This window comes from Hemicordylus capensis, chromosome 2 (assembly GCF_027244095.1).
Source record: "Hemicordylus capensis ecotype Gifberg chromosome 2, rHemCap1.1.pri, whole genome shotgun sequence".
In the NCBI taxonomy this organism is placed as follows: Eukaryota; Metazoa; Chordata; class Lepidosauria; order Squamata; family Cordylidae; genus Hemicordylus; species Hemicordylus capensis.
The window spans coordinates 337,892,847-337,907,237 of NC_069658.1; the positions used below are offsets into that span (position 1 = coordinate 337,892,847).

The following is a 14,391-nucleotide window of genomic DNA, read 5'->3' on the forward strand; positions in this document are numbered from 1 at the left end:
CCCTAGAGGCCAGCGGAGGGAAGGGTAACCTTTGCAGACCCCCCAGCCTTTATCAAGCCCCCCCAAGGGGCTACAGGTAATTATATATATATATATATATATATATATATATATATATATATATATATATATAATATGTCACTGTACACATATTCAGATATGTGACTTGTATGTGACCTTCAGACATGTATTTTTCAGCTGATATTATGGTAAAAATATCTGATAGATGTGTGTCAGATGTTTGGACAGGGGGCGCAATTTCAGTGCTTGCCCTAGGCGCTATGTTCCCTATTTACGCCTCTTGAGGCAAGACTACAATACCTGGGCTTTTTAGTTTAGAAAAAAGATGACTGTGGGGAGACATGATAGAGGTCTCTAAAATCATGCATGGTGTGGAGAAAGTGGAGAGAGAGAAATTCTTTTCCTTCTCACACAACACTAGAACCAGGGGTCACTCCATGAAATTGATTGCCAGGAGGTCTAGGACCAACAAACGGAAGTACTTTTTCACACAATGCGTGATCCACTTGTGGAACTCTCTGCCACAGGATGTGGTGACAGCCAACAACCTGGATGGCTTTAAGAGGGGTTTGGATGACTTCATGTAGGAGAGGTCTATCAATGGCTACTAGTACTACTAGGAGTACTATCAATGGCTACTAGTACTACTACGGAGGGCTGTGGGCCACCTCCAGCCTCAAAGGCAGGATGCCTCTTAGTACCAGTTGCAGGGGAGTAATGGCAGGTGAGAGGGCACGCCCTCAACTCCTGCCTGTGGCTTCCAGCGGCATCTGGTGGGCCACTGTGTGAAACAGGATGCTGGACTAGATGGGCCTTGGGCCTGTTCCAGCAGGGCTGTTCTTATGTTCTTAGCAATAGAACAAACAAACACAAAAATGCACAGCTTTTTAATTAAGGCTGCAATTCTGTACACATTTACTTGCGTGAAGGTCTGTTGAAACCAACCGTGCTTACTTCTAAGTAGGCAACATAAAGCCCAGAAAGTCCTTATGGTTTCAATAAACAGCCTGGTATGCAGATAGTGATTCACATCAAAAGCAAGCTATTCTCTCAACTGCCCAAAAGAGATCTGCTACTGATAACAAACAAGGCAACATTCCTCAGGGGATTACTGTGTTTGTGAAAGTGGAACCCTCCTAGCTAGCATCCTGTGCTCTTCCTCTCTTAATCCAAGTCCAGTGGTTGAGCAGAATAGTGACTGCACATTTTGCTCCATAACTCTGTTTCTACAAGGGCTAGAGCTTAGCTTTAAATAAAAATAAAAATAAATAAATGAAAGCTGAAATCTGGGTGACTCTGGATGGGCTAAACAATCTGGGTGAGATACTTGAAATCTGGGAGAAAACTGGAATTTGTATGTGTGGGGGGGGGGGGAGGCATGGAAACTCTAGCCCTGATTAATCACTGCCCCAACCAGGTCCTTATTTTTGCTTTTCAAGGATGCCTTGTTGCTATCCAGTATTATTGTGAGTTGCTAGCATTGCCATTATACATGTTTCAACTCTTTCCCCCTTTCTGTCATGAGCTCACTCAACGAAAGATGCTAGTCAGACATATCAGGTTTCAGTTGTTTTATTTGCTAGAGAGGCAGATTCAGCAGTCTCACCAGGGATACAGGAGTGAGGAGTGAGAAGTCCAATTTCAAGGTCAAAATCTCTCCGATGGAGGCTCGAGCTGATTTGACATGTTGTTTCCAGCAGCTGTTCAAGGCACAGGGTGCCTGATTTATTGTCCTCGGCCTCGTGCACTCAATCAACACTCCACCCTCCTCCGTAATTCCCTCACCTGTTGCTGATGTTTTTCCTGTCTGCATCCTCGAGGAGATAGTGGCCGTTCAAATGCTGGCTGAGATTCTGACCTTTTCCCCCAAAGGTCCCCCGGTCCTGATGGCTCCTCCTGTGCCAAACACTTGCCCTGGCCTGTCTCAGTTATCTCCCCAGACTGCTCCTCCTCAGGTGCCTCTCCACCGTCTAGTAAGTTGCCTGCCCCCCACTCCTCTCCACTGTCCTCGATTGGGGCCTGACACTTTCCCTCACACAGTCTCTAGAAGTTAAAATCACAGTGCTGACCATGGGTAGCTCCTAGGGTCACCAAAGTGGGTTGGGTGGCAGAACATGATGGGTGCTTCCTACCACCCAACCCACAAAAGTAATGGGCAAGCAGGCGTTTAATTTTTTAAAAATCTTTCTTCAAAATGATCCTCAGATCCTTTGGGGATTTGGGGGAAAGGTTAAACACTTGTTTAAAATAGCCCACTTGCCCATTTCTTTTGTGGGTTGGGTGGTAGGTAGCATCCATCATCCCCTACCCCAACCAACTTTGATGTCCCTAGGAGCTGCCCATGGGAAACAATTGGGTGTTTCAATTTTCCCCATTGTCCCCTATGGCTGAAACACTCGAAATGTTTTCAGTTGTTCCTTTGAAACAGCCAGCTCTACTATTGTTTTAATGGAATGTTTCAGCCATTTTGCATTTCATTTTGGGCTCAAAACAGAATGCAAAATCTGTTTCATGCACATCCCTACTAACTACTATGCTGATTCACAAGCAAAAATGCAGACAATTTCATTCATTATATAAGTTAAAGACATAGAGAGGGGGTGATTTAAAGTAGATATAATTGAGAAAATGAACATTCAGATGCCCCACATTCCAGCTCTTAAGTGGGAGATAGAAAATGGCATTGTTATAATTAATGTGAAGAAAACAGCTATCATTTCTAGAATGAGACAAAAATCTAAGCAATAACTGGTGTTAACATGTAGTGAAGGAAAGGAAAGGAACAGTAGAATGACAGGGAGAGAGAGAGAGAGAGGCATGCACAGGAAGGCAGTGAGGCCTAATTATAATACACAATTAAAAGAGGGGAAAATATCTTACCTAATTTAGCTGGCAGAAAGGTGACACATAGATTGTCACCTCTTTTCACTGCATTGGGGAGGCTTCTTGTGCAAATTCAAGCAAATAATCTCTCCATTCCCTTTGAGAGCTCCAGGAGGGCCAATTTCATTCCAGGAGCAGTGGGGGACAATAATCATCCTGAAGTGGCTTCCATCCTGAGAGACTAAGATAAGGGCTGCATAGTGGACTAACCATACTAATTTGACATTTTACAGCCGACAGCTTTTCAGATGAAAAAAATCAGGCAACATAAAAGGACTGCAAAGGCTATAGTCTCTCCAGAACACTCTTCCGTGTTTATTTCCCTTCCCATGCAATAGAAAAACCTGTGAGCACCAAATTCACAAAGCTGGGTAGTAATTATGGGAAGTAAATAAATGAAGAATTCCAATTAATGGGCTTAGTGTGAAAGTGTGCTTGATTTATAGGAAAGGCTGCCAGAGAATGACATTGTGAACAGCAAAGTGACAGGGCTTCAAAAATACAGAGGAAGAACTAGCATCGCTTTTTAAGGTGGAGGACCTGGCCAGCAATGAAATGCAAAAAAGGGACATCTCCTTTTAGTGATGGTCTGCACAGGGACCATTCCTTTCCCACTGGCTTTCTGTCTGACTCTGACTGTTACATCTGACTCTCATTCCCACACATTAAACAATTACAAGCCAAAGACACAGGACTTGGAAGAAATGGTGATGACATCAGGGCTGAAGTACACATGCAGTTTAACATGTTATTGGGCCTGATGTGCTTATTTTTTTCTTTAGTTAATAGCAGACAAACTGAGCCCTGTATCTCTCAGTGGGCCTTTAACCTTATCCTCCTGGCATGGTGTTGATCCATGGGGGAATCCCAATTCAGCTGCAGTTATCCGAGGGGGGGAACCCATTGATGCCAATGAAAATGCATCCTTGAAGCAAATGGCACCTTGGGGGCAAAATGTCTATTTCAGAAGAGTGAAATTTTTGACAGGAAACTAGCACAGAAGTAAAGGGTTAAAAACTCCCTACGTCTATACCATGGTTCTGATTCAGACTGGATCTCCACAAGACTGCTATTTTTAAGTGAATATAGGCCCCTAGCTAGGCAGTGACCAATGTAACATCCTGTCTAGTCTTGGCCCTAAAGAGATGGAATTTGCTCATGCTCCATTTTTAAAGGAATAAATGTTCCCCTTAGAAAGACTGGCTAGTGATAATGGCAAAGTCATCTGTCTTCCCCTAAAGGGCAGGGCAGGGGTAGGCAACCTGAGGCATTCTAGGTGTTGTTGAACTACAACTCCCATTACCCCCAGCCACGTTGCTGGGGATTGTCAGGATTTGTCCCTGATCACCCCTTGGGGAGTCTTCAGAGGAGGAGGAGGAAGGCCCTGACGGGGTTCAGGGGAATCTTCAGACGATGATCCAGAATGAGCCTCAGGAGTAAGTGTGCTCTGGGCTTGTCCCAGAAGAGCCCCAAACCAGAGAGTACCACAACAGGGACCCCAAGGAAGACCCTGACACCAGCACCGTTGAAACAGCAACTACAGAAACCCCCATCAACTTCCCCTCCCTACAGATGCAGGACCTTGAAGATCCATAGCCCTCCACTTTCTGGGGTTATTGACCACCTCTGGGCCTCTGATGGACCTCCAGGAGTCTGACTGAGATGAGCTTCCAAGCCCTCAGGAACCCCAGCACTGTCGGGAATGGGCTGCCTTGCAAGAACAGTGGAGGAGTCCTCACTTGATAACTCAATGCTGCCAGTAGACAAGTCACCTCCTTGTTGCAAGACCTGCTTGTCGCAGAGAAATTGCTTATCTACTGTAAGCAATTGAACAGGAAGCCAACTTTAACTGAGAAATAAGAGTTTGGTATTTATTACTAACTAAAACACAGGCTAAGAAAACAATAAACAGGCTAACCATCTCTTATGCAGAGAGAGGGAGAGACAAATAAGCAAGTGAGGGGGAGACAAACAAGCACAAGGGCCACCTTCAGATGTAATGCCGAACCGTTACATTTGACCCACGGTTCCCCACCCCTCCCCCGCTCTCCCAAATGCATTCCAATGAAATGCAGAGAGTTGCCTCTCTGCAGTCACGCTGATTCCAGAGAAGAGGGGGAACTGGCTGCCAGGGCTTCCTTCAGGACAGTCCTGGCAGCCAGAGTGAAGGAGGATCTTTCTCCCTCAACTCAGGGTGAGGGTTAAACTGTGGTGCCAGTGTTCAGATGTCATGATGGCACTGCAGAAATTGAGTTTATGGCAGCAAAACTCCACTCTGAACCAAAGGTTCAAATTGGATTTTGGAGAGGGAAACCATGGGTCCCTTTCTGCCGTAAAACCCAATTGCCCGAATTCGGACACATGGCTAAGGAAACCGGAGTTGAAGGCACCTCTGGTTTCCTGTTACGTTCGAATTCGGCCAGTAGCTCTATCCCCAAGCCAGTACACAGACACATTCAAATATATACAAGCATGCCCCATACACAGAACAATATCTATAGTAAATCTGTCAGCTGATGCCCTTATAACCCCTCTGGAAACACAAGATGGCTTCTGGAACAGCAGCTCTGCTATGTATGCCACTTCCTGTGCAGTGCTCCTTGTAAATGTGCTTCTTCCAGTCTACACTCCAGCACTGTCTTGCTTCTGAGGACCTTGGAAACATGGCATCCTAGAAACTTGGCATCCTAGACTCCCTGTCTTGCAACCTCCAGCTCTGTTGTTAGCCAGACTCCACTCCACCAGTTTCACCTGCTGTGCTTCTACCACTGTGAGTCCCTGGCCATGCTGTTAGGGATGGGTCTGGACCGGTCCGGAGGCCATTGTAAAGGCCTCCGGACCATCCAGACCGGTTCGGACCTGGCCGGTCTGGTCCAGGTGGAGGGGGTTCCTTTAAGGGCGGGGAGGGTTTACTTACCCCTCCCGCCGCTTTTCCCCCTCCAGAGCTCGTATTTACTGTAGAAATTGGGGTGGCAGGATACCTCCCTGCCGCCCCTTGCCCCTCCGCAATGCAAAAGGCTCCGGCAAGCCTTTTGCGCATGCGCATGTCGCGCGCGGGCTTCACGTCTCCCTGACGCCGGAGGCCCAGTCTACCCGGCCTCGGCCCCTGCCGGCGGGTAGACCGGGCCTCCTACCCGGCCTCGTCCCGGCGGGTAGACTGGGCCTCCAGCCGCCGGAGGCCTGGTCTACCCGCCGGCAGGGGCCGAGGCCAGGTAGACCGGGCCTCCAGCGTCGGGAATCGTGAAGCTCGCGTGCGACGTGCGCATGCGCGAAAGGCTTGCCGGAGCCTTTTGCATTGTGGAGAGGCAAGGGGCGGCAGGGAGGTATCCTGCCACCCCAATTTCTACAGTAAATACGAGCGCTGGAGGGGGCAAAGCGGCGGGAGGGGTAAGTAAACCATCCCCGCCCTGAAAGGAACCCCCTCCACAGTGCCGGACCGCAGCTGTGCGGTTCCGTGGACACCCTACATGCTGTGTGAATCCTGTGACATCAGGACAGGGATGATGAGATACGTAATGACAGCTGGAGTGCCTCAGGTTGCCTATCCCTGCCCTATAGCATGTGATTGGCTGGCTGGTATGCATTCATCATCTGAAACTGTACTGTAGGCATCTTCTGGCGGGGGCATTCTTTAATTTGGATTATGTAGGCTGATAGATGGGAGAAGAGAATTTGTAGATGGATGAACATAAGTACTCCATTCTGGAGCAAGCCATATAATCCTACCCGTCCAGTCCCAGCACTCTGTTTCCAAAACTGGCCAGCCAGATGCCCCGAGAAAGAACATGAAGCTCACAAGCAGAGCAGAAATAGCCATCCTTTGTTGCCCAACACCTCAAAATTGGAGCTATGCTGTCCCTGACTGTGAAACCTTTTGCCATACTGTTCTATTCCATTCTGTAGAGTTGAATTAGAGAAGATGCAAAGAAACAGCCAGCATTTCTAGAGATCCCCCTCCCCCATCCCTCAATATGTTTCACAACAGGAAGCCTTTGAAATCGTCAGGACTGCTTTCAAAAGTCATTTGGAGATTGATGCTAATTCCTGGAGACTCCAGGCCAGGCAACTGAAGGATTGGGAACCCTAGGTGGGATGGGGTTGAAAGAAACCATCTTTGTTTTTGCACTAGTTGGGTTTAAAACTAACCTGACCTTTTTCATTTTTGTTCCACACAGTAAAATATGCCTTATAACTTTTGTTGGGAGAAGTGATAGCCTTTGTACAGGTAGTCGGAGAGAAGAAAACTGGGAAGTATGTTTGTAATAGGATGAAAAGTTGATGGACATGCATGGCAATATAATTTCCCATTGCTCTTTTAAATTACATGCAGCTCTAAAGATAGTGCTGCACTCCACTTTAGCTTCCAAGAGAAAGTGTGGCTGCAATTCATCCTCCCTTCTGAGGAGAACCCCACTGATAAGTTTCTAGGGCCATGCTTAAAGTAAGGTTCAGTGTCTCATGCCTGGAAGATTTAATTTCCTTAAGGATTTTATTCTGTGTGGGTACCTTCTCCTGGAGAGGGTACCCACACAGAAAGTGTGTCAGCCATGAATCTGCAGGTGACACTCCCCAAAGCAGTAATCCCCTCAGGCTTGAGGCCTGGAAGAAAAATAAGCCTCTTGTCATTGATCTGTCTGCAGTATTAAATTCCCTGAGTTGAGCTTTAATCTGCTCTGCTGCAACACTGGCACTTTAATAGTGAAGTAAATGGACTGTGCAAAGGGACTATGCATGCACTTGACCATAGTAACTTTACTATGATAACTTTACTCCTTCCCTTCCCTTTACTGGGAAAACTGAGAGACCCAACAGAAACTGTCAATTCTGTCAGTGAATGATGTCTGCTGGCAATTGTTCTCGACAGAGAGGAGGAAACCCCGCTGTGTTAGCTTAGCCATATTTCTCCCAGTAGCTCCAAGTCCAGCATCGGTTCCAGCTCAATTCAATTTAATGTAAACCGCCCTGAGCCTTTTGGAAAGGTGGTATAAAAGTTTTAATAATAAATAAATAAATAAATAAATAAATAAATAAATAAATAAATAAATAAATAAATTCAAAACAAGTCTCCACACCATGACATTGTGATGTGGCTCTCTTTGCTTTTCTCACCATCAATCAACATATGTGTGTGTAAGATGACACAGGAGCAAGGGAACTCTACCATGTCCTCTTGTTCTTGCTGGCCTTTCAGAGCAGCCAGGAGTGATGTGTATGTGTCAGCACCCAGAAATGGCGACTTCCACATGCAGCACCAGTCTCTGTAAAAAAAAGGTTGCCCGAGTACTGGGCGCCAACAGGATGTCTGCCCATACAGCCAATACAGACACAGAAAAGGAAGGCATGGAAGACAGCCACCACCTACACCCCTCCTTCACTGGAAAGAAGACTCTGTGATACTCTCTTTCTTAGTCCCCATTCTTTGTTTCTGTGACACCCTGTAATATTGTTTCTCTTATGCTCATAGAGTTTCCTGGTAGATTATTATTTTAGGTCAAGAACATCCTCATCCCAGAACGTGTGGACAAATTGTGACACTGGAAAAGTTGAAACCACCGAGCATGTCCTCCTACCCGGCCTATTTTATAGATACATCTGCAGCATCCTCATTCTCCCTCTGCTTACAAGTTTGTCAGGTTACACAAGCCAGTTCTACTTCTCCCTACATCTCTCCAACTGCATCCCTTTAATAACACAGAGAGGCTCTTCTCATGGTTAGTGAGAAGAGCCTCTAGGGGGTTTGCGGGGAGAGCGGCTTAGCCCACTCTCCCTGCTCACGAGCAGCAGTCTGCTCTGGGTGGCCGCAGTGGCTGCCCACACGATTGCCAGCTCCATCACAGAGCCGGCCAGGGTTGAGGAGTTTGGGGGCCACGTGGCCCCCAGAAGCTCCAGCATGCCCTGCACGAAGGCACAGGGCATGCTGGAGAGACCCCTGAGTGGGGAAGCTGTTTTTTAGCTTCCCGGCCGAAGGTCTACTCATGAGTAGCTGCGCCACAGAGCCGCGCCGTGGCAACTCATGATTGGGAAGCTCGGGTTAGCGGAACGCTCGCATCACTAACCCGGGCTTAGGGGAGGGCTACTTAAGTGGGTGACTCGCTTAAGAACCACCGGGCTCGCAGCCAAGCCTGGTGGTTCTCACGATGGGACAAAATCAGGCTGGCGGAGGCAAGCCCGATTTCGTCCCATCGTGTGAATAGCCTCATGGTGTTGCCAAGTTCTGCACAGCAATTTACAAAATTCACCGGGATCTGACCACTAGCAAGGATTAATCAGGCCTGACACAGCTCATATCTGCACTGCTGCCCCTGCTATCCAGTTATACAGTTCTCATTTTATCAAATTTAAATTCCAATCCTAACTATTTTATAGCTTCTTAGCTCTATGCTCACAGTCTTTAACTTCTTAACCTCTCCACACTGACTTTACAATATTCTAATATTTTAATTAATTTTATAACACACCACAGATTTAATTTGACAACAATAAGATTTTAGCATTAATTTTACAATTACTGTCTCCACAGGAATAGACTGTCTTTAACACCACTGTTGTCATGGTTGATCTTATGCTGGTTAAAGACCAAAATAAAGGTATTGGTTGGTTTTAGGTCCACGGGGTGGTAATAATCAGAATGAGGTTGGTGGGGTCCAGGCAAGGCTGGAGCTAGGGAGTGGCCCTTATAATATAATAATCAGTTTCCAACATTCTGTCACACCCTTGTGTGACCAAGAAGCATGATAGGGCTGTCCAACTGGAGCAAACTTGCTTCTCAGTGTCTGGGTGGGGAGCAGTCATCAGAGAAAGATGTGTAGGTTTTACCACAAATGTCCATGAATGCACTCCTTTTTTACTTTCTCCCATGTAAGTGAGTGGTTGCCATTCACCTCAATAGAAAAAGATGCTGTTGTGAAAAGAGTGAAACGTGTGGAATGTGCTACACCTACATGATGCAGGATGGCCTGGCCTTTAGCAACATGGCATTCTCCAACATTGGAGGGTGCCTTGCATATGATGCATACTTCATGCCCCAGTCGCCCTTGCAATATACAAATCCTCTCCAATAGGGTTCCCTCCTTACACTCGTGAGCATTTTCCTCGGTTTTCATGAAGTAAACTGAAGGGCAACTCTAGACAGTTAGGGATCTTTACCTGATAAATATACAGTGCTCAACTGGCAAAATATTATTCTTTTAAGACTAGGAAACATCTTCGGATGTATCTTCAGATGCACCTAATATCTGTAGGAAAGGTTACACTGTGGTATCAAAACAAAAGAAAAACTCAAAAAGCAAGTCAGGAGAATGCGAGTCTTCAGTATGAAACAGAAATAATACATAACCCTCAGTACTACTATTGGCATGAAGCTTAGCATACACATCTTAAGTTATTGTCCATTCCTGGGTCCAGCAGACAGCAGCTCAGTGATGGAGCTGTTGACCCAGCAAAGGTTAGTGCCAAATGATGGAGTTATTTAGTAGCCAGGAGCCCCAGTCCTTCCTGGATCTCAAGCTGTCCCCGACCCAAAACCAGTGCCTAAGCTGGCCTCTTCCTCCTCCAAAGCAGACTCAACCAATTACTCCAACTCTGGACTCCTTTGAGGTGCTGGCTGTTGGAGGCGCTACAGGAAATCGGTGCTTGGGGGCTTTCTGGTCAGGGTTGTCTCCTCCTCCTCATCTTCCTTCTTGAGGACCTCCTCTGGGTGAGAGTCTGGATGGGCTTTGACAGATATGTGCCATTGCCTTTAAAGAAGCAAGCACGGGTCTAGCCCTTAAATGCTTGTTCATTCCCCACTAGGGATTAGTACAGGCAATCTCTTTTCCTCACACATGCTATCAGAAATTTTACTAACCTTGGTTTGACCAGTTCAGATGCTTGTAAAGGAGAATTCAGTAAGCACCAGGGGATCCCTAGGAACTAAATTAGGGCTGAAAAGAGTGGTGGGGTGGGTGGGTGGAAGGTCACCTTGATGTGTTTAGAAAACCAAAGCAACTCCATTTTACTTAGAAAACCTCATTCTAACTTAAAGTAACCCAAGCCCAAGCTCAGGGACATGATTCGCAACACTGTCTTTAACAATTACCGTCATTACCTCTCTCTAGTTAGAAAGTATCATTAAAACTGCTAGCACTGAGCTTCCCAGGCAAGGAAGACCGGATCTAACCAAATAAGGGGGAATCACCTGATGGACAATAGAGTCAAGTTATGCATGCACATTTGAAAGGGTTAGATCACCAGCTTGTTATGTGTATTGGGCTGGGAGCCTCAGTATCTATTTTGTTGATTGTATAAAAGAGAACCTCAGCTGTAACCAATTTGTATTCAATGTAGAGCAATTAGCCCGTTGAATAACTTGCTAACGGCAGTTGCAATAAAGCCTCCAAATGATTCCCACTGAGTCTGTTTGATTGACTAAGAGGTGGACCCAGGGAAGAGCCGAATTCACATCAACCTTGCACACAGTGGCTCCACAGCAGTGGAGGGAGTGGCTCCTCTAGACCCTGCTGGAGCTCCCTCCCCATTGGCTTGGGTCAGCTTGGGATCAATTCAAGCCTCCATACATGCACGGAGGCAATTTGCATGACCTCCACATAAGCATAGAGGCTTGAACCGGGCCCAAACTAGCCCATGCTGATGGGGGTGGGAGCGCTGGAGGGCCTAGAGGAGCCGCTGCTGGCCTGCTGCCACCACCACTGCCACTGTGGAGCTGCCATGGGTAAGGTGACCTCCTGCTCACCCCCACTACTCTTTTCAGCCCTAATTTAGTTGCTAGGGATACCCCAATGCTTGTAAAGTGGAATTCTTACTGGATTGCCCTTTCCACCCGAAACCAGGCCTAACTGGTTTGACCCGGTTCATGTGCACGAACCGAACTGCCCTGCCAGTTCTAAAAAACCGGTTCACAGACCGGCAGTTCATTCGAATTTGAATCGAACTGCCAGTGGCAGTTCCGTGCACACCCCTCCCCCTGAGCAGAGCCCTCAGTGTGGCTGCCAATGATACCATCCCATCTAACCGGGCAGAAGCAGCTTTTGAAGTGGTAACTCTTGTATGTTTAACAGGGGGAAAGCAACTTTCTCTATTCAGCCCCAACACACTGTCTTTCTAGTGCAGGGGTTCTGAACCTTTTTTGTACCTATGGACCCCACATGCCCACCTTATTTATGTAATATATTTCCATAAGGCTCCAGTTAAGATTAGAGAAAAAACAAGTACTCAGATAATTATTTTCAAGAACTTCGTTCCGGCTCACCAGGAAGCAAATTAAATTCAGTGCAGCAAAGATTTCCTATGGATCACCTGGACCTCCTTATGATCCCTCAGGGGGTCTGTGCACCCCAGGTTAAGATTAGCTTGGGTTCTCCCTAGGTTAAGAATCTCTGTTCAAGTGGCTGCTGCCAGAGTCTACCTTGTATTTCTTTTTAGTCTATTGGTCCTTTTGGGACGGAACCATTTGTTTATTTTTCTGCGTGTCAAATCTCCATGGAGGCCCCTGCCTTTGTCTCCTCCTAAGAGTTCCTAAGTATGGAGGGAAGGGGGCTTTAGTCACCCTCCTCCTCCTCCTCCTCCTCCTCCTCTTTACATGCAGTCCATGAATCCTTCTGCTTGCTGGGAGCCAAGGCAGTCAGCCCATTCAAGTTCTTCCTCTGCTGTTTGTTATCAGCTCTCCCTGCTCCTTTCCTAAACCCTGTGCATGCCATCAATTTTGTAGGAATCTGAAAGCTGACCATGATGATATTGCATTTGGTCTCATGACTCCCTTTTAGTCTTCACTCCAGCTCCTGACACTTGGCTGGCCAGCTGTGCAGTTGTTGGTGGGTGGCAAAGATCCTTCTCCCTCTTATCCATCCTGCTGCATGCCTGCAGCTGTAGACTCTCTCTGTTGGGCATCTGCAGCAACCCTTACTCACCCTCAGCATCAGCCTCATTTTGCTGTGCCAGTGGCATAAGGTCCAGATACTATGTAACCTGCTTTGAGAACTTTTAAAAAACTGAAAGATGTCATATAAATATTCTTTACAACAGGTGCATCTTGCACAGTGCCAAGACAAGGAGGATGCAAATATTGTATAGAGAAAACTACATGATGTCCTGGTAATGGCCACCTACATTCCAACAATTGCAACATGAGCAACATATGGGTCACAGTGTAGAGAACTCTGTTAAAAACTGAAAGAGCAGTCACACTTCAGTTGCTTACTGGCGATGACATTTAAGCAGCTACTTCATTCATGTGCCTTATCTCCTTTGCAGACCCGGTGCTTGCATCCAGTCCTAGCCACTCCATCCTCTCCGATTGCATTCTTCACCCCGGAAGACATTTAGCGGAACCACCTAGCTATCTGCGAGAATCTTGAAAAATCTTAGTCAGTAAAACAAATTGGATCATTGTGGACTTGCCAGCATTTTTACATCTGATATGTGTGACATAAACTGCTTTTCTCAGTGGAGCAGAGAATTTGACATGCAGCTCAAAGGCTCACTTTCAGGATTAAGCTCTTCCGTAGACTTACTTTTGCCTCCCAAATCTATCCCTATGAGCTCCCCTGCTTGTTACAGTCCCAGAAGAGAGCTCTGGCTTTATCTCCTTTGCAAACCTTGTGTGGACAACCAAGCTCAGCCGCTCTTCAACCTCCTGTATCCTCAGACTGCATTTGCAATGAAATATATTTCCATTCACAGGTCATCAGGACAAACATGTTTAAAGTTTTGTAAAATTCTTGTTTGACTTCTGTTCATGCTCTGAAAAGAAGGTTAGGGTTGCCATCTCTCCAAAACTGATCTGGAGGCTCCACAAACTGGCACCAATCTTCAGGTGACTACTTAAAGCAATCCTGGAGATTTCGATGACTTGATAGTGTGATTAAGAAGGAGGAAATTTCAAGCATTGCTTCAGTCAGAGTTGGTAGTGGATACTGCCCCAGACTCTGAGCTCAGATTTAGGTGACATCTTTTCAGTCAGTTCGGAAAGGACATTATCTCTTCAAAGATAAATGTCTTCTCCTGAAAGGATGTGTGAACAATAGGAAACCCTAGACATTTCTAGGAAATAATTTTGCGGAAATAATTTAATAGAATCTTCCAGGGAAAATTAGGTGGGATCAAGATAAGAGTTAAGCAGCAGGGGGGGGGAATCCTTTGTGGGACCAATATCTGAAGGAACAAATGCCCTCCCTTGAATGTAGACACCCAGAAGGAAATGAGGAATAGAAATGTTGGTGGCAGGATAGCAACATTTAAAGGATGCTTTAACAATCCAAAGCACAATCCATGGATACACGCTAAAGCACAAACATAACTTTTAACTCAAGGTAAAGGGGTTTATAGTGGCCTCATTCACATGTAACATGAAAGTGGAGTTTGCTGAACCCACAGGAAATTTTTGTATCCATGAATCACATCACAGATGTTTGTCCAACCACAGCCCAACAACCTCCGGTTTCAGGGTAGGGGAGCTACTCCTTCTTCCTTGTCCACTGAGGCCCTGCATCC

The 14,391-nt window shown here is 46.4% G+C and overlaps 1 long non-coding RNA gene across 1 annotated transcript; it reads left to right on the forward strand.

Annotated features, from left to right (window-relative positions):
• Window positions 1-11,859: 11,859 nt before the first annotated feature.
• On the forward strand, window positions 11,860-13,585 carry LOC128342749 (uncharacterized). The gene is made up of 2 exons (XR_008315148.1): window positions 11,860-11,947; window positions 13,153-13,585. It is a non-coding gene; the product is annotated as an uncharacterized LOC128342749 (long non-coding RNA).
• Window positions 13,586-14,391: the final 806 nt, after the last annotated feature.